The 25,439-nt window shown below is 37.3% G+C and overlaps 1 protein-coding gene and 1 non-coding gene across 4 annotated transcripts in view; both read left to right on the top strand.

Annotated features, from left to right (window-relative positions):
• The window catches only part of LOC100580626 (elongation factor-like GTPase 1), a 393,155-nt gene that overhangs the window by 333,303 nt on the left and 34,413 nt on the right, over window positions 1-25,439 (top strand). The window lies entirely within an intron of this gene.
• LOC115835696 lies at window positions 15,705-15,866 on the top strand. The gene has a single exon (XR_004030725.1). It is a non-coding gene; the product is annotated as a U1 spliceosomal RNA (small nuclear RNA).

Below are 25,439 nucleotides of genomic sequence, written 5' to 3'. Positions count from 1 at the left end.
TCTTGTACAAAACAGGAGAAAACTGAGAAAAATGAGTTATTACTCAAAGTAAAATTAAGAGGACATTGCATTGATTAAAGTCAGAGCAGATAAGAAAAACAGATGAACTGAGGACAGAAAAAGTTAGTGGAAATTAAAAACACGGTTACAGAATTTTAAAACAAAGCAGTGAGGAACAGATTCAATACTGAAGAAACCTGAATCAGTGAGTGAGAAGAAAGCTAAAGAAATTCTGATAGAACTCAAAGGAAAATAACATTTTTTTTTTTTTTTTAAGACAGAGTCTCACTCTGTTGCCCAGACTGGAGTGCATGATCTTGGCTCACTGCAACCTCTGCCTCCCGGGTTCAAGTGGTTCTCCTACCTCAGCCTGCCGAGTAGCTGGGACTACAGGCACGCACCATCCCCCCTCCCCGCCTAATTTTTGTATTTTTAGTAGAGACGGGGTTTCACCACGTTGGCCAGGCTGGTGTTGAACTCCTGACCACAGGCGATCTGCCCACCTCAGCCTACCAAAGTGCTGGGATTATAGGTGTGAGCCAATGTGCTCAGCCCAGAACATGAAAATTTTAAGTGAAAATACTGGAAACATGAAAAATAGATACAGATAATTCAATATAAATAAATGTATATGCTAATGTATATATGTGTGTGTGTTTATACTGGAAAGAATAATAGAGTTTTTAAGGACTTGGGCTCTCATTGAAAGAACACCCTTACTAACAGGCATAGTTGGAGTACAGGGGAGACATTGGGAGAAAGAAGAGCCTTAACCTAGACCTTGAAATAATCCAGAGAAAAATACAAATTTGAAGACTAAAGAAAATATTTCAGAACATCCAGATGGTTTGAAGCAGGGTGCCCACTTTAAAAAATAATAGTTTAAGGAAAGAAAATGAAGCCAACATCAAGCATCTCTTCTTGGCTGCAGAATTTGAGAGGAAAAAACATGTCATTCATGAATTGTCTAATCTTCTAGGCTCTTAGAATGTAAGCTCCATATGGGTAGGTATTTTTATCTACTCTTCTCTACTGTACCTCTTGTATCTAGAAAAACATTTAGCACATGATACATACTCAGTAAATACAGTCATGCATTGCATAACAATGTTTCATTCAGTGAAGGATTACATATATGATGGTGGTCTCATAAGATTATCATACCCTATTTTTACTGAACCTTTTCTGTTTAGATACAGAAATACTTACCATTGTCTTACAATTGTGTATAGTACTCAGTACAGTAACACGGTGTATAGGTTTGCAGCCTAGGAGCATTACACACCATATTGGCCTAGGTGTGTAGTAGGCTGTACCATCTAAATTTGTGTGTAAGTATACTCTGTGTTCACAGAGTGATTAAATTGCTTAAGGATGCATTTCTCAGAATGTGTTCCTGTTGTTAAGCAATGCATGACTGTAGTTGTAGAATGATTGGATGCATGAGCAAAAAAAAAAAAAAAAAACCACATTCTCTAACATTGCAAAATCTCACAAAGTTTACCATTGATATACCTTTCCTTTTAACAAAGAACTACTTAAAATAGGACTGCAGCTAACCAAGAAATGAATTATAATGTGAAACAACATAGAGGAAAGAATAGAGAACAACAAAACTATTAATGTATACAGGTTAAGCTAACTGTTTATATAGTTTCTCAAGCTTAGGTCTTTTTAAAAATAATTGTTGAAAGGGAAGAGACACATTGTTTTAAAAAATCTGAATGTAGAATCTTTGTTTTAACAAAACCTGGAAAGTAGATACAGTAGGGTTGTAAGGTAAAAGAAAAGTTAACTTAAAACACATTGAATTTTTAAGTTTTCCCCATGAGGAAGCAGCAGTTATAGCATTGTTCTTGATACAGGTAGAGACAGATAGATTTAGATTTTCTTTAAGGCACTCACTAGTCAGAGAGAAATAGGATATGTAATTTCCAACTAAGTGAAGATTTCTAAAAAGGAATGAAGAAAACTTCATTTGGTAAAACAAAACATAACAAAAAAACTAAGATGAAAAAAGATAAGAAAATGGAAGTAGGCTAGACCCAAGACCAAATATATTACCACAGTAAATGTGAAGGAACTTAACAACTTAATTAAAAGACAATGACTCTTATATTGGGCACTCCAGAAAACTCAAGAGAATCATGCTGTTTGCAGGAACCATGTGAAATAAAGCAGTTCAAAGTTTGAAAATAAAGAAAAGGTAAAGATAACAATTGTTTAAAGTAAACAATTTTGTAAAGATAAAGATACAAATTTAGTATTAGGTAGAGGAAATTTCAAGAGGAAAAGCATTCAGCAGGACAAAGAGTTATATTTTATTAAAGAAAAATTCAATTGGAACTAAAATTATAATGGTCATAAGTCTTTATGTCCCAAGTAAGGTAGCACTGAAATACAGAGTATCCTAAAAGTCTGGAAACACAGGGCCGTTTATTTCATTATTATAGTTACTACCATGAAATATAGGACAAAATCTCAGTGTATATTGCTCCTAAGAATAACAATAGAATAATATGACTGAGATTAAATCAAAGTAGATTAGGTAAAAAAGAGTAAAATATAAAATTTTAAAAAATATTCCCTCCTCTAGATGTTTTAGATACTGTGCATATAAAGCAAAACATTAAAATAAAAATTAGAATTTACAGAATAGAAATTGTATTGGAAGACTTGGACATGCCTTCCAGAATTTGACATGTAAATTAGGTAGAGGATAAATATGGAAACAGAATATTTAAATAATATAAACAATAAGCTTGGTTTAATAGGTAGATATAAAATTTTGTACTCTAGAAATTAAAAATTGAAGTTACTAGGTCACAAGAAAAGTTTTAATAAAATCTCCAAAATGCAGTCTGCACAAGCTATTATTTATTTTCTCACCAAAATAAACTAAAACTCAAAGTTAATGATAAAAAGTTGTTCAAAATAATTATAATCAGCTAGATATTAAAATACAGTCTCCTAAGTCACTCTTAGAGCAAAGTAGAAATTAAATTTGTAGTTACAGAGTAGAGCAATCCTTTGGTTTAAAACATTTGCATTTCACTTTAACCAAACAGCTTTAGGATAAATTATACCTATTTTACAATGTTTGTTTTCACTATTAGAAAGAAGTGAAACTGAAGCTCCAGGTATATGTCACAATGTTGGCCTCTTTGCTCATTGACAAGTGCCTCCTCTGTAGGAAAGCACTACAGTAGCACTAGTGCTTATCATCCCCTGCAAACTTCCTTTGTAAGATGATGTATAATAAAGAACATTTTTGTAATTACTCTTAAAAATGGATAAAAATAGCTTCCGTAAGAAGGTATAACAAAATATCCAAAGGGCATGGTAATGTCTACTCAGAATTCAAGGAAATGAAAAACAACATACCTTTAGAAATTCGTCTAAAATCAACACAGGCTGAGGTTCCAGTGAGGGAGTGCTCAAAAGGCTACCTAACAAGCACCTGAATTACTGGAATTATTTGCACAACGTGAGATGTCAGTTCCAGGGGACCTGCAATTTAGAGCAAAACAAGCCTGGATCATCAAAGAGGACTCAAGTAGTGTGAAGGTTTTAGACTAGAAACAGATACAGGAACAAGACCAATACCAAGTCATGTGGGACTAGAACCTCCAAAAGGGTGGAATAGAACACTCAGGTCTGGAAATGGAAAAGGAAAACTGTCGGCTCATAAGAGCAGATTGCTAAATTTCCAGGAAATTTGTTAACCAGTTGTTAAACTTGGCCATTGTTAAAGATTAAATCACATAAATTTATAATCGAGTTAATTATATTAAAAATAAAGGTAATGAATGCTTAAATGGAGCAAAAAAAGTGGCTAGCCTTTCTGACAATATCAAAACACAGTGAAACTGGAACACCTAATATTTGGAAACGATTCAGTTTGTGAGAGTGTTTAACTGCCAGAGCATCCATCCTTTTGCCGTTTTATATGGTTAAGAGATGTGCTTTTTAGGTTGGGCTTTACTAAAGAGCCAGACAATATAGTACTTTAGGATAGAAGATTTTTGTGTTATGTTAATGGCCTTTTTCTCCTATTGCTTTTTGACCTTACCCCTTGCATTTTATAGATATTAATTAAAGATGGAAAGGAGTATGCCTATGTGGATTTAAAAATTGACAAAAATAAGAATTCAACATATCAAAGCCTTTAGATGTGATTCCAAAACTCTGAGTATAAAAAGCCTTTGCTTTTATTATTAAGAAAAAAATCAACTATTCATTCCACTGAGGTAATCAGAGAAAGAATGACAAGTCCCCCCTTACAAAAAAAAGAAGATACTAGTAAAGAAAAAAGCAACAATTAAATTTTATGCACCAAAATTCCCTAGAATTGGTAAGTAAATAGCAGATGCATTTAAAAAGATGAGTACAATAGTTAAATGTCTCACTGAGGAAAGGGGAAGACAAGCAAGTTAGGAATGAGTGGGAATGAAGTAATAAACATAGAGATTTTAAATTATGAGAAAATACTGTATACTTTTCAAGGCTAATTAATTTCCATATGCAAATACACCCCTTGATTTTCTAGGGAAAAAATATTACAAAACTGTTTCAACAATAGAGCCTGAATATGTCAGTAACTAAAGGTATTGAGTTTTAGTTTAAATTTGCTTTTACTATTAAAGAGGTTGAACACTACCTTATATGTAAGTTGGCCACTTGTATTTTTTTTAATTGTTTGTATTCTTTGGCTGTGTTTTTAAATTGTGGTATTCATTTTCTGATTTATTGGTAAAAGCTTTTTATAGGAAGCTATTCATCTTTGTTCTGATAATTCTTTTCCATTTTTGACTTGCTTTTTAACTTCGTTTATTTGATTTTTTGCCATAAAAGTGAAAATTTATGGGAAAAGATCTGATTTAAAAAATTTTTTTTCTGAATGTCTTTAAAGTATTTACAAGTTGGATTTTTTGTTTTTGGGTTTTTGGCTTTTTTCTTTTTTACTTTTTCATTTATGAAGATATGCATTTTAATTTTATTTAATAGTTACACGTATGTGTCACTTTTTAATCCACCTAGATTTTTATCTTGGTTTGTGGTATGGAGTAGAGATACAATTTTAACTTTAATTTTTTAGTTTTGAAAGTAGGTGACCCAGTGTTTTAACTCTATGAATTGAGGAACATACACACACACACACACACACACACACACACACACACACAGCCACACATGAAACATTCCTAAGAATTTGCATGTCTTCTGGGTTGGGGTAATATGTATGTTGTGAGTTCATTTGTAAATAGCCAGAACTTAACTTTGTCTCTAAGAGACAAAATCCATTGTAGCAGGGCATATAAAAATAGATTTCTTTCCTTTTCCTTCACTAAAGCATTTGCTTCATGTTAGCACAGTCTGGAGAAATGAAGGTCTCCTATTTATTAGCTAAACAATGGACTTATTATTCACACTACTCTTTAAGTTGTTCTTGTCTCTAAATCCTCAGATAATAACTCTACATTTCTTTGTTTTATGATTGATTTCTTTGTTTTATGATTGCACATGTTTTCACCGTATAGTAGATTGTTTCACTCTGTTTCATCCAGTAATCCCTTATCTGTCAAATTGTGAGGAATTTGGGAGTTGGAAGTTTTCATCTTCTTCCTTGCAGTTTACTTAGCTTCCACTTCTTTTCCAAATGTGGAGGGAAAATTCGCAAAATAACATGAACATAAAATGCTAGAGAAAAACTATTTAGTAGGGCAAATATCTATGCTAACCTGGGCAGTTTGCTCTTCATCTCATTTTAGACTATACTTTTAGTTTACTTTTGTGGTTGGTCCTGCTGGGAAGGTACAGGTGGGTGCTGCTTTAATGTGAAATGTGACAGGTGGGTGCTGCTTTAATGTGAAATGTGACTTATGCAGTAGTAGAAGGAACAGCTTCCTTCTCCTCAGGGAGAGGACTCACTGTGGTAATTAACGCTTACTTCCACCAGGCAACTGAGCTTATGGTTCACAGGTCAACCTGATTGCAGGATTTTGTCTTTTCCATTGTTAGAATACCTTTCCTGGAGGTAATTAATGCTTCTAAATCACTCTCTGAGGTTGCTGTAAATGTGTGCTACCGGTCATGGTTTGAACTTGCTTTATTACTTACCTCATGCTTCTGCTGTTTTCCTGTGGGTACCAGGACTGTTGTTTACTGTCCAGAATCTTATGTATCTCAACTACAGATCTTTTGCACAGTAAATAGCAGTTGGACCTTTCAAAGATAGATATTTATAATGACTTTTCTAACAGATTGAAAGATGATGAAATATTTTGGTTAAACATAATTATTAACCACTGATTATAGTGATAGCTAAGACTAGGTCACTTTTCTTAGCCACTATCTAGCCTGCTTCACATCTTTACCCACCTCTGAGGTCCCAGAGTTCTGAAGCCCCGTAGAAAGTAAACTAAAACCATGGACACAAGCATGAAGGCATGACCAGTTCTAGACACCGTTGAAAGGTGAGCCCTCTATTACTAATACGTACTGCTCAAGTATTCTGCTCTTGGACTTGTAAGATGACCTGATATTGTTCTGGGCAGGCTTCCCAGTGCTTTGCAGTTTTTAGGGAATCCTGTGCTTGGTTTTATTTTAATGCTGGCTTCAATAACTCCCTAAGAAACTTAACTAGCTGCCAACTGACCCTATTCAGAAACAGAGAACACAAGGGCCTATTGTGAATCCAGTGATAATATTCAAAATGGCTAAATATTCAGTGCCTCAGAGCTACAGAATACATTTTGCTAGACCATCTTTAAAACCTTTATTATTACATTTCTCCCAGCTCCCCCCATCAGATTTAGGGAGGGTGGTGCAAGTTATCACCAAACCTGTTCTCAGCTGGCCCCTGTTGCTGTCTGTGGAGCAGTAGTGTGACATATTCAGCAGAGCAAGGACAATTGGGCCAGTGATTATTAATCCTGGAAGATGCCCCAAGTGGTGTCGTGAAACCAGATCTGGAGGAGGCAAGGATTTCCCCCCAAAATAAGGAGATTAACATCCCAAAGGAGGGAGTGAGAAAGCTGCCTGCTAAAAAACAAACTTTGCTGCCAAGTTTATTTTTATCTCATGTGTTTGAAGATTAAGCAGATGTACCTGAAATATGCAATGCTTTGTTTGAGTTACTGAAGAACACAAAGTTTACTTTAAGGACAAAATTATTATATGATTATCAACTTTTCTTTCTCTCTACATTTGAGACGTTGGTACTTTTTGCTGCTGAGTGTATAGCCAGAGGGCTTCTGTGGTAAAATTCTCTGGACAAATCCCTGATTTTGCCATCTCCTTCTCAGCAAACCTTGGTATCAGGTGGGCTGTCACCTCCCAGTTCCCTTTCCTCCTTGCTGGGCTTTTTCACCTGCAGACTTCCTTGTTGTCGTTCTACCTCAGACCCTCTAAAAATGCCCCAGTACCAGAGCAGCTCCAACATTGGCATAAGGTCAGATGCCTAATTTTCCTCCCGATTGTTTGTACGCTGGTGCCTTCACTGGCTGACTGTTCTGGCAATTAGATCTGACTTCATACCACATTTCGGCTCCATGTCCTTCATACTTGTGAAATATGATTTACAGGCATCTTGCCATCCTCTTTGGCCCAACCTGTCCTTCCTAACAGAATAATACTTCAGATATAGGTGACCATTAAAGGAACCTGTTACTTTATAAACTGTCCCTGTGCTTCATGAAAGAAAACCTAAGATTGAGTTAGCAGCTACTTCAGACTATTAGTTCACACCAAACCTATTGTCAATCACAAACTGAAGACCTTTTCCCACACAAATAGCTGCCTAGAAATATATCTGTTTGTGCAACTGGTTGTTTGTTTGTTCTTTGAGACAGAGTCTTGCTCTGTTGCCTAGGCTGGAGAGTGCAGTGGCATGATCTCAGCTCACTACAACCTCTGCCTCCTGGGTTCAAGTGATTCTCGTGCCTCAGCCTCCTGAGAGCTGGGACTGCAGGTGTGTGCCACCACAGCTGGCTAATTTTTGTATTTTTAGTAGAAATGGGGTTTTGCTATGTTGACCAGGCTGGCCTCAAACCCCTGACCTCATGATCTGCCTGCCTCGGCCTCCCTAAGTGCTGGGATTACAGGCGTGAGTCACCGTGCCCGGCCACAGCTGATTTTTTGAACTAAATGCAATACTTCGTTAATTTTGTACATGGAGCATGGAGAGAACTGGAAGTTTTTAGGGGGCGGGAGATTATGAAAAAAGAAGTATTTGGGAAGATGTGATAGCCAGCTTTCAAGAATTTAAAGGCTTGTGTTATTCCAGAAAGTAAAACTAGAAGCGGTGGTGTTATAATAAGGAATGTGATTTGAATGTAACACAGGAAAACCGGGAAGAGCCTGAGGGATAGAGGCGCAGTGTCACGTTCATTGGCCTACCAGAGAACTTGTTATGCAGGAGATGTTCATAATGAATAAGTGAATTCATATATGTATACACACACACACACACACACACACACACACACACACACGCACACACATTAATTAGAATTCATGCTTTTCATCAGGGAAGTATGCTGCCATACCTTCCCAATGAAGAGTGACCATCTTCTCTTGGGGATATTATGAAAGAGATTCCACATTGCAGGCAAGTTGTTTTAAAGCAAGTAAACAGTCAAGTTCCTTCCACTTCTAGAGCTGTGTTTACGTGGTTGTGTTTTTCTCTGTTGTTACTGAGGATAGTGAATGTATATCAGGTAACAGATATTTTTCTGTCTATCCCACGTCAAGTATAGTCACAAAGTTTGTCTGAAATGATTTTCAGAAGCTTTAAAAATTACTTTCCTGGATATGCAAAATGCGGAAATATAAATTAACTTCAATCTTCTTGGTCATCTGGAGAGCATTTTGTCACAGTCAGTTACATTTAGGAAAAACTATATATTGAGTTACAGAAGGTGCCATATATAAATGAAAGGGAAATTTGCTAATAGAATCATAAGGCCTTAGGTATTTAGAGCTTAAAGTAACTTGGGATACCATTTTATCCATTCTATATTTTTACAAAAGACTTTTTAAGAATCTAGCTGATATTCTTGATAATTGGTCAATTAAAAAAAATTTAGGCCAGGAGCGGTGGCTCACACCTGTAATCCCAGCACTTCAGGAGGCCAAGGCAGACAGATTGTTTGACCCCAGGAGTTCGAGACCAGCCTGGGTAACATGGTTAAATCCCTTCTTTACAAAAAATACAAAAATTAGCCAGGCATGGTGGCCTGAGCTTGTAGTGCCAGCTACTGAGGAGGTTGAGGTGAGAGGACCCCCTTGAGCCCGGGAAGGTAGGGGCTGCAGTGAGCCATGATTGCACCACTGTACTCCAGCCTGTCTTAAAAAAAAAAGAAAAAGAAAAATTACCCATACACCATGTATATCTTCTTACCAAATATACCAAGAAGTATACCTTTTTATGTTAAAAGGGGAGAGGGAAGGATCTTATATGATTAATGTTATTTTATTCTACTTTACTTTTTATAAATCAAAATATATCTTAGTATTTTTTTGCTACTGGATCATAGAATTTGTTGTCACATTCAGGTTGACCATATTATTTCTCATGGCTGAAGAAATTTTATGTTTTTCTAAAACTAGTCCCTTTTAATGGATAATTAGTCTATTGCCATGGTCATTGTTTTTCCTGTTTGAGGCAGTGTTCCAGTGATAATCACTATATTTTGTTGTGGTGGTGGTTGGTTAGTTTTTTTCTTTTTTTTTTTTTTTTGCCAGTTTAATCACAGTTACTGCTTCATTTTAACCAATATGTAACACAAGTTGGGTTCACTCATTTAACAAATATCTGTGGAGGATCCGCTAGATGCCAAGCATAGCAATTCTGGTGAGTATCTGAGTAGAAAGACAATAGTGAGTAGGAGTTGGGGAGTGGGGATGGGGAAGAGTTAAGAGATTAGAGAAAAGAAGATAGCATAGCCGGAGGTGCTGAAGCAACACCTGAGGTCTTCCTAAGTGTCATCAGTAGAGGTGTGGGAGCTGGGATAGAATATAGTTAGTACTCTCTCACAGTTTCCTTGACTGATTCTATTTAGATTGTCAAGGTACTTAGTCCCTCATTTTTCCTTTCAGGGTTCCAGTTGATGTTAATTTTAAACCAGTTTTACCCATAGGGAGATATTTGTAGACAAGGGACCTAGTATTTATTTGCCCAGCACTTTTGCTCTTCTGTAAGGATGATTCAGGGTTCAGACACTGGTCTTTTGGAATTATTGTTTCACCCTCTCCACCTTGATGTCCCCGCCCCGTTTCTCTGCATAACCAGCCGTATAGAAGTGAGGGTGGACCCCTGCATCTTTGTCCCCACCAGTTAGTCCACCTCCCTTTTCCTTCTCTACCAGCCACATTTGGCATTTTTACTTTTCTTTCAGTGGAGGGAGGGAGGGCCACTGTGAAGGAGATTTCAATGATTGTGGAAAGGAGAGGATATGTTATGACTTAGCCTTAGAAAATATAGCCTTCTTATCTGGGAGACACTGAGGAAACATGGCACAGAGGAAAAAAAGCTGTGGTCTGGAAGTCAGGAAAACTGGGCTCTCTCCAGAACTGCCAGGGATTGTCTGGGACGAGCCTTTCCCCACGTTACCCTCAGATTCCTCATTAGTAAAGTAGGTGCGACCTAAGTTGGGGTTTACATTTTTGTCATTCTGTTTTTAAAATCAATCAGAGACAGTGCTATTTTATAAGCAAACTATAAAACTTGCTTGCAAAGCTTTAAAAAAATTCGTGTTAACTGAAACAGACCATTTTAGAGATGATTTTGTTTACCTGATAAGGTACTGGGTCTGGAGACCTGACTGCTTCCATATCTCCCTGAAGGCTTTTCTCATTACCTGAGTATACTAGGAAGTATTGCCACCTCTTCTGCTACCTAAGCCAGATCCCATGAGCCATTCTTTTTATTTATTTATTTATTTAATTTATTTATTAGAGGATCTCACTCTGTTGCCCTGGCTAGATTGTGGTGGCATGATCATAGTTTACTGTAACCTCGAACTTCTGGGCTCAAGTAATCCTCCTGCCTCAGCCTCCTAAGTATCTGGGACTACAGGCACGTGCCACCATGCCTGGCTAATTTTTATTTATTTATTTATTTTTTTTTTTTGAGACAAGAGTCTTGCTGTGTTTCCCAGGCTGGTCTTGAACTCCTGGGCCTCCTTCCTCAGCCTCCCAAAGTTCTGGGATTACAGGTGTGAGCCACCATGCTAAGCCCATTTTCTTTATGGAGAATAGTAATGCAAATAGTTAAGTACCAAGGATTAGCTTCAGTATAGACTGTGTTATTTTCTAGGATTCAGAGGAGGGGCATGTCCAGAGAATTGGTAGAATGAGCTCTTGAAAGTGATTGGGGTACCTCCTGGAATGAAATTCCTCCTAAGGGAGAAGAAACCAGGCATGACGGGGTAATCCAGCAGTCAAGCCTTAGTCTCAAGAGGGAGGAATGATGTGCTGCCTGTCACTTGATTTGCTTTTTGGCCCAGCCCTATTGCTCCCCTGATTGAGACCTTTGGAAGGCAAGAGTAAAACCTGGAAGAACTGACCTCTGTAAGACATTGGGTCACAGCAATGCCTTTTTCACTCTAAGAAAGTGAAGCACAAGGAAGGAGCATTTCCACTACTCCAGAAACTACTGCAGAGTTTGGGCACCCTGACAACCCTAGTGTTCAAGTATCTATGGCAAGTGTGAGCTCTTGGGCCCATGAGGAATTTCCACTAGGATGCCCAGATTAGTTGATAGACACATTCCAAATAAGGCCCCGTATGAATTGGTGGGGACAGAGAGCCAGTGTGATTTGGTGGTTATTATTAATCTGACTTCACTGGTAGTCATAGGCTGGGAAGCCTTGAAAAAATTGTTTGCATTAGTCTGTCTTATGAAAGCTTCTTCAAAGATGCTCTATCAGCATGTTTGCTTTGTATTACAGTGGAATTCTTTAGTTTGTTGCTGATAAATCTAAAGAACGCTTGTTCAGAAAACACACCTGAGTACCCCTGATAAAGGGGCTTCCCCTGAAAATCCCTTATGACTCTTCTATTTGGGGTCAATTAAAAATGATAATCTTACCTCACAGTATTTTTGGGGTCTTTATTCAGAGAGCCACATATACAAGACCATCACATTCCATACTGTGGGAATCATCAACTTGAAATAACTTTCACATTATTTTCCTAACCTACATTTTGCAGCACTTTCTCTCTGGTTTTCTCAGAGCCAAAGAAATATTTCCCATGATGTGAGCTGAGATTATTTTACTCTGCTAGTGGTTAGATTTTGGCAGTGGTAGATGGTAAAAGTGGAAGGAGACACTTGAAAATTCTTTGGGTAATGTGTTGGATGTTTTTTAATAAATAAATAAAGGCAGCAGTAGAGAAGCATGTGGTGCTGGGGATTGTTTTGCTTTCCCAAACAATGAAGCAGACCAAAATCAAGGAACAGTTTTCTGAGCCTTTTTGAGCGTCTTCCAATGGGTATTTAAAAGACCAAACTTCATGTGAACCACAATGTCAGGAGCCAGAGGGTAGACAGAAGTATGCAGCCAGGAGGAGGCTGGTTACACGCACTTGAATAAGGAAGTGATTTGGTTGAAGACAGACCTGGCCAGGAGAATCAGTGTAAAGACTTCGCAATGAAAGCTACATTTTATTAGTCGTTAGAGGATGTGGAGAAAAAAGATACAAGGAGATGAACCATGTGCTCTCCCCTTTGCTGCCAGTTCTTTTTTAAAGGTTCCGAGATGGTGTATTTTTATTAGTTGCAGTTATTAGCATCTCTAAAAGACTCAGAAACACCTAAAATACCCATGTAATTTGTGTCAAATAACATTTTAAGTAAACTTATTGATGCATAAGATGCAGATAGAAAAGTATGCAAATCTTAAATGCATAGCTTGATGAATTTTCATAAACTGAATATATGCCAGTGTAACTAGTACCCAGACCCAGAAACAGAACCTTACAAACATCCCAAAAGCCAAGCTCCTTTCTCATTACTGCCACCGCACCCCTTCACCCGATTAGATTTACCTGATTTTAAGCTTTGTATATAGAATGTGCTCTTGTGTTGGGCATTTTTCATTTAGCATTCTGTTTAGGAGGTTCATCCATGTCATGGCACATGGTTGTGATTTGCTCATTCATGTTACTGTGTTGTGTGACTACCAGTTTATTTATCCACTCTTCTGTTGGTGGATATTTAAGTAATTTCCAGTATTTATTTGACTATTATGAATATTGTCACTTTGAATATTCTTATACATGTCTTTTGGTTAATATGTCTGTGTTTTCTGATGGAAGAGAAATTGCTGGGTCATAGAGTAGGCATATGCTCAAGCTTAGTCAGTGTACCAACTTATGCTTCCACCAGGGGTATCTGAAAGTTCCAGTTGCTCTATATCTTTGTCCATACTTGTTTTTGCTTTCATTCAAGTCATTTTTGTGTGTATGGGGTAGTATATTATGTAGATTTTGCTGGTGACTAGAGAAGTGAAAGGTCCTTTTCATTTATATATTGACCATTGTTGTTTACTGATTTGTGGGATGCCTGTTAAGTCTTTACCCACTTGCAGATTCTCTGCCTTTTTTGTATTGATTTATAGGCATTCTTTATATATTCTGCATAAAAGTCCCTGGATGGGTATATGTATTGCAAATATTTTCTCCTCTGCGAGTTATCTTTCTGCCGTCCAATGATGTCTCTTGATAAATGGAAGTTCTTAGTTTTAATATAATCTAATATTATTCAATTTTTTCTTTTACGACTAATGCTTTTTGTGTCTCGTTTAAGAAATCTGCTTATTCCAAAGTCATGGTGATATTCTATGTTGTTATTCCATAAGCTTTTTTTGTTTTACTTATTGTATTTAGATCTGCAGTCCATCTACATTGGTGTTTGTAACAGATGTCAGGTGGGAGTCAATGTCAATTATTTTTTTCAATCAAGTATCTGGTTGACTTAAAACCATTATCACATCCCCACTGTACTGCAGTGTCACCATTGCCATATATCAGTTTGTGTAGTTTACATCTTCAATAATGGCAGCTCTTTAATTCAAAAGTTATAGTAGCTTGTGTCTAATAACTTTTCCTGGTAAAAATTACAATTTATTTTAAAAGATTACTTGTAATCTCAATACTAGCATTCCTACAGTTTGTATTTTAGTTATTATTATTCTATTTTTATATCATCCTATTTACATTGAATTACATATTCTACTTTATTTCTAAGTAGTCTTCAAAATTCAATTTTTAAGATGTAGTCTCGCTCTGTTGCCCAGGTCTTGCAATTCTCCCACCTCAGTGTTCCGACTAGCTGGGATTACAGGTGCCTGCCACCTTGCCGGCTAATTTTTGTATTTTTAGTAGAGACGGGGTTTTGTCATGTTGGCCAGGCTGGTCTTTAACTCCTGACTCCCAAAGTGCTGGGATTACATGCGTGAGCCACTGCACCCAGCCAATACTGTGTTTTTATAACATAAAATTAAAACCCATAACTACTGTAGTATAAAACCCCATTCATATTGAAAATGGAATTAATACCAAAAATTCAACCTGTAGTTCTGGTTATTTCATTGATCTACTAAGTGAGAAAGAAAATGTGAAGATTGTATTTTTTCAGTCCACAATAACAGAACTGCTTTGAAAGTTGCTTTGAAAGTTGCTGCTTCTCACCAGGAAGTAATGCGTGCCCTGGAAAAGATAACTGGCTTGACTTGAAATGATCTGTATTTGCTTAAAAATTAGTTAACGTTCTAATATTGTTACTTATGCCTATATTGTTACTTCAAGTAAGCTGTATCAGTGTCACAGTCAGTACCTGTGCCACATCAAGATGCAGACATAGGGCAATAGTCTCAAAAATCCCAAGCTTTTGAAGCTTGGGATTGGAATAAATACTCAGTAATAATGTGACTGCACTGTAAAAATGCTTCAGGAGCACTTACAATAAGAAAATGTGAGAAAATAGAATGTGGGATTTCTGTCTTCATCTCTGTCTCCCCTGTGGTGCACAGCATGAGTTTATAAATATTAGTGGTTACTAGACACTTAGTGAAGTAAATCTAAAAAGCACAGAAGATATATGGCATATTCTTTCAGCAACTGTTTAGAACCTGTGCTCAAGGAAATCATAGTGTACCAGAGTGTAAGATTCTACAAGGACCCTCCAAATTCCATAATTCCCGAATTGACTTTGTAGAAAATATTAACCTTTGGAAAAGTGACCATTGCAAATGGTAAAGGACACAGGAGTGGCATCGGGTGATGCAGGCCCACATCTAATTCCACGGTGGCCTGTGAGTAGATCTGGAGATAAGGGTTTGGCAGTGGGACTAAGGTTCAACACAGCCTTCTTAAACTGAAGGCTAAGACTCCTCACTCTCAGGACCTTGGTTAACCTCTAGAAACATTCCAGTTCCCTATCAGATAGGAATCCAAGACTCCCTCTGTGGACACCAGGCACCATGAAATCCAAGTCTGGCAATCCAGAGGTGAGACCACAGTTTCAGTTTCTAGAGTCTAAATTGATTAATGCAAATGTAATCCATTTACAGTATAATCCCAGGTTCATTGCCCTGTGGTAATTCAAACAATGTGAGCATTCAAGGCACAGAAATAACAAAAAGGCTTTTTTAAACTTCTGGTTATTTTTAAACTTTTTTTTTTTTAAATCATCATAGACACTTACTTGGTAGGGGAGATACCAAGATCACAAAGTTGGTTTCCCAGGGCGAGGCTTATTCAGTACATTCCAGGTGTGCTGACCCCTGCTTTTTCCCCAAATGTGGGAAGCTCGACTGCGTACTTTGTGAGAGTGAGGAACTGTGTTCGTGCTCTCCCCTGATGTAAATGGTTTTGTTTTTTTTTTTTTTTTTTTTTTTTTTTTTTTTTTTTTTTTTTGAGTTGGAGTCTCGCTCTGTCACCCAGGCTGTGGAGTGCAGTGGCACCAACTCTGCTCACTGCAAACTCCACCTCCCGGGTTCACGCCATTCTCCTGCTTCAGCCTCCCAAGTAGCTGGGACTACAGGCGCCCGCCACTACCCCCGGCTAATTTTTTGTATTTTTAGCAGAGACAGGGTTTCACCATGTTAGCCAGGATGGTCTCTATCTCCTGACCTCATGATCCACCCACTTCGGCCTCCCAAAGTGCTGGGATTACAGGTGTGAGCCACCGTGCCTGGCCCAAATGTATTTTTTAAAAAGAAAAAAATCGTTTTATCATCATAAAAATAGTACATTTGGTGAGACCATTTGTTTAAATATAGAAAAAAAAAATTAAAATGACCTTTAACCCCATTATCCAGACATAGTCACTATTGACATTTTGGAATATATCCTCCAGCTCTTTTTTTCTATGCATATATACTTTTTTCTTATATATTTTATGTATGCATTTAAAGTGGTAATTTTAAAGTACACACATTTTAAGAGAGGAAAGATATACTTTTTTACAAACACAAGTTAATTATAGAATATTTGCAAATTACAGAAATAAAGAAAAAGATAAAAACCAGGAGCTGACTGTAACAATCATTAACTTTTTAAAATTTTAAAGTATTTCAGGCAATAAATAATATAATGAACATTCATGTACCTGCCATCCAGACTCAACTAATTTTCATGTTTTTCTGTAATTATACATCTCTTTATACCTGATGAAATGTTAGCTATCTAAGTCCCTTATCCCATCAATAACTCCCATATTCCCCAGCAGTACCACTTCTTGAAACTTGCTGTGTAATTTTGTCTTCCAGTGCTTTAAAACTTATTTGTAATTTCAGTAGGTGTCTGTCAGCAGTATGTGTTTTTAATTTTTAAACATTGCATACTAGTATATTGTTCATGACCTTCTGTAACATGCTATTATTGTACTGTTTTATGTTTTACAGATTTTTTTTCCTATGTTGATTCCATTGTATGAATTCATTATGATTTGTTTTTTGTCTTCTGTTGGTGGATATTGAAGGGTGCTTTCGGTTTTTTGCTGTGACAAACATGTTACCGTGAATACCTTTGAACATTTTTTTCCTTGTGCACATAGATGAGTTTTTCTAGGGGGTACTTCTTAACCTGTCAAACTCCACCTTCTTTTCATAACAAATATTCTGACATCACTTTTACTACCCAGGAATGAAATTCAAAGATAAAATAATCTGCCTGCCTGCGTAATTTCAAAAATATCAGTATAATACTTTAATGTAAGGGATAAATAAAAGGGAAGTGGTTTATAATAAAATAACATGCATTTTAGTATATAAATGTTCCAGTTTGACTACAGGAGTTAAGTCAGATATTTGTAGTTACCATGTTTCTGTGACAGTCAAAGATGTAGTTTGATACAGATGTATGGTATTGATGACTCATACACCATGAGTGGCTGTCGATAAAATGTTGAACAGCTTGTTTTCAGAACAAGTTCATTCTTCCTTTGATTTATGTGGTAATTCCATTTCTGAAAATTGGGTGTATATTAAACTACAAAAAATTCTTTGTTATTACAATGCAATTAGATTTAAATTCAGATTATTATGAACAGGTTTGTCCAGCAGAATATTCAAATGCTGTACAATAGGGTAATTCTTTGTATGGGAAGATATTTTCACACATGCAAAGCACTGGCCCCTGCTCACTAACTGCCAGTAGTAGGTCCCAATCAGAAACGCTCCCACCAGTCACTCACTAAATCACCTAGAGAGGGGTTGTATGGCTGTGGATGGTATGCTGTTGGTACACAATTGTGCTCGTTCTCAACACTGCTCTGGGATATACAACTAGAAATCACATTGGTGAGTTGCACAGTCTAGTGATACTTTAATGAACACTGCAGCTTATTCTCCCTCATAGTTGTAACAATTTTTATTCTTGTCTACAGTGCAGAAGACCTACTTTTTCTGCACGTAATTGCCAGCACATGGTTTCTTCAGACTTATACCAGTTGTATTGGTGTGAAATAGTATCTGGTTTTAATTTGCATTTACCTTATTATCAATGAGATTCTTTTTTTTTTTTAATGTTTTTTGACTGAGGCTTTCTTTTCTTTTAATGTCTTTTCTTGGACTATTTATATTCTTTGTCTAGATTCCTATTGAGTTGCCTTTTTTCATTGATCTGTACTAGTTCTTTACATATGCTTACAATTTTTTGTCTCCTTTCGACATTGAGAGCATCTCTTTGTAGCTTTTATCTTTGCGGGTGTGTGTGTGTGTGTGTGTGTGTGTGTATAAATTTTAACTTTTATTTTCGGTACAGGAGGTATGTGCAGATTTGTTACATGAGAGTATTGCATGATGCTGAGGTTTGGAGTACGGATTCCATCACTCTGGTAGTGAGCATAGTACCTGATAGGTAGTTTTTTAACCAGCCTCCCTCCCCACTCTCTAGTAGTCCACAGCATCTGTTGTTCCCATATTTGTTTGGTATCTTTTGTTTTGAAGTTTTTAAAATAATATAGTGAGTCTTACAAATCTTCAGTCTTATGGTATCATATGATTTGTGCTTTCAGGTTTTATGTTTCACATTTAGGTCTTTGATCTATATGAAATTTCTTTTTCTAGATGGTGTGTGACACAGATGCAATTATATCATTTTTTACATTTCATTGGCTAATTGTTTCAATGCTGTTTACCGAATAGGCCTACCTGTCTGCCACTGTTGCCCCTTCGTCATTTCCACATTCCCACACGTGTTGGTCTTTTTCTGGGCTCTTCATTTTTTTCCATTGATCTGTTGTCTAACAGACCACTGTCACTACACTGCCTATTTATTTTTATCCCCTGAGGTTGTGGCACTTGCTCAAGAAGAGAGTTATGAACTGACCCTTAATATTTTCCTTTAATCTGATCCACGACTAACAGAAATAGCTCACAGTTCAAGGTGCCCTCCTCTAGTTTCACCTACTCATTCAGGTTTTCTTTAGTTTTCTGTTTCTTTGATCATTTCAATCAGGACCATTTGTATACCTGTGCTGAAGTTGCCATTTCATCCAAAGTGACTCTGTTTCCTGATTTTAATTGGAAACATTTAGGGTTTAAAGGTAGAAGGAATTCAATTATGATTTCCTGGTTGTGTAAAGCCGTACCTCTTCTTCCCCTTTTCTTTTTGTCTTAAAACAAATTTCTGGCATTGTTTTCAACTATACTAAGCATTTTGTGCTTCTGACTTGCTGAATCTTGTGTGTTTCCCCCATTTATTTAAATCGTTTGAATTGGAATGCAGCATATATTAAAGGAGTATCACTTAAAACCATGTGTTACTATATAAAATATAAATTTAGGTAAATGGGACAGGATACAAAACTCATAAATGAATCTGATCCTGAATATGAATTTATGTCTCATAAAGAAGTTATTACAACTTTCCTTGTGGTTAACAATATACACAAAAAAATTAAATATGCAATTTATGTCATACTCCAAAATAACTCTTAAATTTGATTAACAAATCTATGAATAAAACCACTGCTGCTGTGACTGTTATAACCACCACTGCCACTACTTCCATTTATTGCATAAAGTTAGAACTTTATAACATTCAAGTTCCTTGGATTCCAAATTGAACATAACAAGAATGCATGTTGACTAAAGAAAAGAAAATGAATGGGATGGAAAAGTCTTTTCACTTGTGCCTTATGTTCCACCCTGCAGCTGTCAATAATGACCTTGGTTTCTCACTTGGACATCCAGTGGTGCCATTTCCACACCTCATCACTCCTTCCCATGTCCTCTGTGTGGTTATTTCCATACTCCTGAATGCCATTTTCTCCAGGAGGCCCATAACCTTTTCAATTTCTGTCTTCACATGAAAAAAAAGTATGTTTTTCCTATTATAAGATATGTCACATTGTGTCGTAATTAACTGTTTATTTACCTTTGTCCCTCACCAGATTTTAAACTCTGTGAAGACGGCAACTGTGCTCATGTGCACTCATTCATTGAGGAACCTGTGAAGTGCCTATTTTGGTCCTTGCCATTAAAACTGAACTCATTGAAAGACTAACAGAAAGTTGAATAACTGTTTATCAATTATTTGAAAGCACAGCTTCCTGAGCTTTGAAACTTAGACGCCAAATGGAAAAAGCTCAAAAAGTTACTATAGAGAAAAAAATAGAAGCAAAATGAAAAGGGAAACTATAGTCTGGAGAAAAAAAAAATGTGAAAGAGCTCAAATGTTTATTACATAAAGAACTAATACAAATGATAAAAGTTATAAACCTAAAAGAAGAATAGACAACTGCTTTGAACTAGTAATTTATCTGCCTAGTTGTCCATACCAGGAATCTGGATTTTATTCTTGTTTCCTTCTTGTCCCTTCTTCCCAGCTCCTAAAAAACCACCAAGACTTGGCAGCTCTACCTCAGTTCTGTCTAATTCCTCTGTGAGATCCCAATTTATGCTCCAAGAAAGGATCATAAGAAAGCCAGACCACCACCATTCTATTAGGAACAGACTGACCCAAATGGAGCTTCATTCTCACCAAGAAAATGATACAGTTGTGAATGTGGGTAGATCCTCTGTAGATTCTTTTTGTCCTGTTAGGACACACCAAGAGATGATAAAATACTAGGCCCCACTCAGGCATTCTACTCTGCTTCCAAGCCCCAGATGGAATTTCTTCCACTATTTCAATCCTAGACTCCCACACTGAGAACCGTGTTATTCCCTTGATGAGAACCAAGCTCCATTGGGTCAGTCTGTTCCTGATAGAATGATAGTAGTCTGGCTGTCTCAGGATCCTTTCTTGGGGCATAAATTGGGACCTTACAATGACACATTATAAAACTCTTAACTTGTTCAGGACACTGAGGGGCAAGTTTCTACCTCTTCTCAAATACAAAGATAGTAAGCCAGCATATCTCCAGGAAAAAAAGAGTTTTCATTCTTTAGGTGTTACTTTTTCTTCTCATTTACTGTGTAGTTTCTCCTCTGAGAAAAGGCCCCACAGATCTTGAAGTAATATGCATAAGAACTATTATTACATCTGTAATCCCAGCACTTTCGCAGGCCAAGGAGGGTGGATCACTTGAAGTCAGGAGTTCGAGACCAGCCTGGCCAACATGGTGAAACCCCGTCTCTACTAAAAATACAAAAAATTAGCCGGGCGTGGTGGCGCGTGCCTGTAGTCCCAACTACTTGGGAGGCTGAGGTGGGAGAATCACTGGAACCCAGGAGCTGGAGGTTGCAGTGAGCTGACATTGTGCCACAAGCACTCCAGTCTGGGCAACAGAGCGAGACTCCGTCTCAAAAACACACAGACAAAAAAACTATTATTAGCTCAGTCTGTTCCTATGAGAAGAAAAAAATTTATGACATAGTGATGTCATTGTTGCAAGATTTTTCCCTAAGGCCTACTATAACACCAAGAAGTTAAAAGGCAGTTGATTTGATGGACTTGTTTAGCATGATGGACAGACTTGACCCATCTTCTGAAAACCTTAGCTAAGCAATACTGATCTACTTTGGAGATACTTGCCAAGCAGGCTTGGAAAAGGGTGACAAAAGTTATAAAGCATGTGGATTCCCTGTTATTCTTTGTAGTTGAGTCAAAGAGCGTAGAATCTGAGTTTTGATGAAAGATACAGAACCAAGGCATAAAATTGGAAACAGAGGATATGGGCTGCTTTGGTGTCCAAATGCAAGGGGGCCTACAGCAGAAGATGGTCTTTCAAAACTAAGAGTTCTCTAGATTCCCCAGGTAGTGGGAACTTGTACTTAAAAAAAATCCTCATCTCTCTTCCAAAGTGATGTTCATTTCTCTCACAGGCATGAGGCTGTATGGCTGTTCATGACATATGACTTGCATTTACTGCAAAAGTTTAAAGAGATCCATTAATTCAGCCTAAACAGGTTAACAGGAACAGGTTGATGGTTCTTGGGTGAAGAATGTAAAAGTCAAGTTTGAAATAAAACTTTGGTGATTAAGAGATCATATTCTAACGTTTTTTCCCACAAATTTTTAAAATTCTAATAATGTTAGAATTAAATTGTAACAGTACAATGAAAGAGCACTTTACAAATCCAAATTTGCCTGAAGATGGTAATTCTGTTCCCTATCCAGACAGCTAACAGGCTCGCCCCCAGAAAGCAGTGTTAGTATTCACTAATGGTTTTACCATCTTCCTGCTTGCCAGTGTAACCTCATCCTAGATTGATTAAACCTGTGCAACAGGGCGTTGTTAAGAATAGAAAAAAAGTTTTCAACAGAAGGTGAATTCATCTCTCAAGCCTCACACAATTTTTTTCAGTCTCATATCATAAAAGATACTCTCCTTAATATTTGTTTCTGGAATTCTTTTTAAAGGGAAACATTTGGGACAGCCTAGAAAAAAAAATTTGGCTCAACAGTCTTTACAAAATACAGGTTTTTGATTATGAGGAATCATTTGAAGGGTATAGTATACAGTCTAGCAAGGACCTACGTACCCAGTTGTCATTCCAGTCTGTAACATAGAGTTCACATGCCAATTTATTTAATTTTATTTGTTGTATAGAGAAAAATCAGAATCATAAAGGGCTTGGGTTTGATCATTTATCTTCAATCAGACAAAAGTACTGATGTTTCTATAAAAACTAGAATTCTTGGCATCTAGTAAATTGCTTTAGCTCCATATTCCTCAACCTGCTTTCTCTTTTATTTCTTATAAATCACATGTACTTTTTTGATAAACATAAAAAAAACCAGTGCCTCTATAATCCATGAAATATGAAAATAAATATAGTGACTAAGAACAAATCAATGGCACACTAATTTTGAATTTTATTCCCCCATGTTATCACTCTTCCTAGTCTGGGAATTCTGAAATGATTGCCCAGAGGGAACATACTTCTCATCACCCAATTCCAGTTGAAAAATACTTTAGCAAATGTGCTTTCTGTGAAGGAATTCTTTGTCCCTAATTGTTATAATTTTCACTAAAGTGACTGAAGTAAAAATCATATGATTAATGAGAAGAAGAAGGACAAGAAGTTTATGGTTATTACAATAGTGTAAATTATGTGTAACAATAGAGAAGAAAAAAGAGAAATATAAAAATGAAAATAGTGGCAGTATTAGAATGGTGGGATTATGGGTATAACGTCCTTTTTCAAGATTGTACTTGCTGATGTTATTTTTAAAAACAGAAAGTTGCTTCAGATTGTATTTTGTGTAAAGAACAAGTTGTGCATTTAATAATTGATAGCAAATCAAGAAATTCTCAAAAGGGATTTTAAAGTCACTTTATAGTGATTCATCTAGATCATCTTAATGGTCCTCCCTTTCCTAGATTTTAAAATTATATTTAAAAATAGTAAAAATGTTGACATGTAGTACAGGTAGTGAAGTTTTTACTATCTTTGGAGCATTGCTTTTTCCATAAATTCTAATCTTAGCTATGAACATTGTGGTCTTGACTTTTTGTTTTTGGGAGAATTATAATCATGTTAGCAAATCTGGGCATATCTAAATAGCAAGAGTAGATTTGGTAATTGGAACAGCAAAATGTAAACCAGAAGTTCAAAGAGACAGTGTTTAAAATATACTGACCATCTGCAGTCTGCATCCCTGGCAATACAGAGGAAAGACCAGCATTTATCTTTTCATTGAAACCATGTGCTGTGTGTGCAGGAAGGAAACGCATGCTGGTCAGAGGTCAGAAGCAGGATGGATGAGGTTTGAAAGGGAATATTTACTATGGGGTTTTCCTAAACCCTTAGCCTCTTGGGAGATGTTATTTCTGGTAGACTTAGTGGAAACTTAGACCCAGATCTGTTACATCATAGTACCAATGGGAGATGTAAACAAGAAGCTATAGCCAGGTATCACTGTGTGTGCTGAGCTAAGAGGTACAATAATAAGAAATTTAGACTTTGACCAAAGAAGTACAGTGGAGGCACAGGAGGAATTTAACATCCTGGAAACTTTAGTCTGAAGAGGATCCCATGCACACAAAAGGTCTGTAAATCATGTCCTGTGCTGATTAGTTAAAGGAGCTAATGATACTTAATGTGAGGCAGAACAGAGTTAAAAGGATCTGACAGATGCTTTCAAAATCCAAAAGGTAGTTGGCGAAAGCAGAAGAAGCACATTTTCTGTGAACCTTTGGAGAATTGAACTAAGAACGATGTGTGGAGATGGGGAAAGACAGATTTTAGAATAATGCAAGGAAGATTTTCTTAAAGTTGGAGCTATCTGTTAATGTAGTGGGGTGGTAAATTCTGGTGGATGTCAGAGGGTAGATGTTCAGGTGGATGTTAGAGGGAGGTTTCCATACTGTGTAGTCAGACAACAAGAAACCTCTAAATGATCCTCCAAGTTTGTGTACCTGAAGCCTCTGTTTCAGTTCCCCTCCACCAGTCTGGATGTGTGATTCGGTGGCCTCCCATTGCCCTGTACCTTTACATCAATTGGTCAACTAAGGACAGCAAAGTGATTTTCTTTGTTTCCTTTCCTCAACCCAGAAGCACAAAAATGGCCCGTGTGTGTGTGTTTCTCTCCCTCGCTCTCTCTCGCTCTCTCTCGCTCTCTCTCTTTTTCTCTCTCCTGTCTTATCCTTTCCTGTCCTTTTTGACAGGGTCTCAGTCTGTCACCCAGTCTTGAACTCCTGTGCTTAAGCGATCCTCCCACCTCAGCCTCTCAAGTAGCTGGGACTATAGACAGGTGTGCACCACCATGCCTGGCTAAATTTTTTGTAGAAGTATCACTATGTTGCCTAGGCCAGTCTTGAACTCCTGACCTCAAGTGATCCTCCTTGACTTCCCAAAGTGCTGGGATTACAGGCATGAGCCACTGCACTGGCCCTTTGTATGTGTTTCTTAATTTGTTCTAAAATGTTGTCTACTCATACTCTGGGTGTGAGATTCAGTATGCCTCTTTATCACCCATTTTTTTTTTTTTTGAGGCAGAGTCTCGCTCTGTCGCCCACGCTAGAGTGCAGTGGTGCGATCTTGGCTCACTGCATCTGCCGCCTCCCAGGTTCAAGCAATTCACCTGCCTAAGCCTCCCAAGTAGCTGGGACTACAGGCGCCCACCACCACGCCCGGCTAATTTTTTGTATTTTTAGTAGAGATGGGGTTTCACCGTGTTAGCCAGGATAGTCTCGATCTCCTGACCTCGTGATCTGCTGGCCTCGGCCTCCCAAAGTGCTGAGATTACAGGCGTGAGCCACTGCACCTGGCCCCTTATCACTCTTTCTAAGACATTCTTTTTGCTTCCATCTGCTCAAAGACAAATATGCAACCTTCAGCGTCTCATGCAATCATCAGCCAAAAGCCTGAAGTGAGTGTATGGCAGGGGGAAGCGGTTGACTAGGATTCTCTTCTAAAATAGGGGGAGTATGGAGGGTGGCTTAGGGTAACATACTACATAGCAACATCACATTTTAAGTTTCTAAATTCCCTTTACTCATATGCAGATGGATTTGGCAGAAGATTATTTCAGTA

This window comes from Nomascus leucogenys, chromosome 6 (genome assembly GCF_006542625.1).
Source record: "Nomascus leucogenys isolate Asia chromosome 6, Asia_NLE_v1, whole genome shotgun sequence".
NCBI lineage: Eukaryota > Metazoa > Chordata > Mammalia > Primates > Hylobatidae > Nomascus > Nomascus leucogenys.
This window is presented reverse-complemented; position numbering and strand designations above follow the sequence as displayed.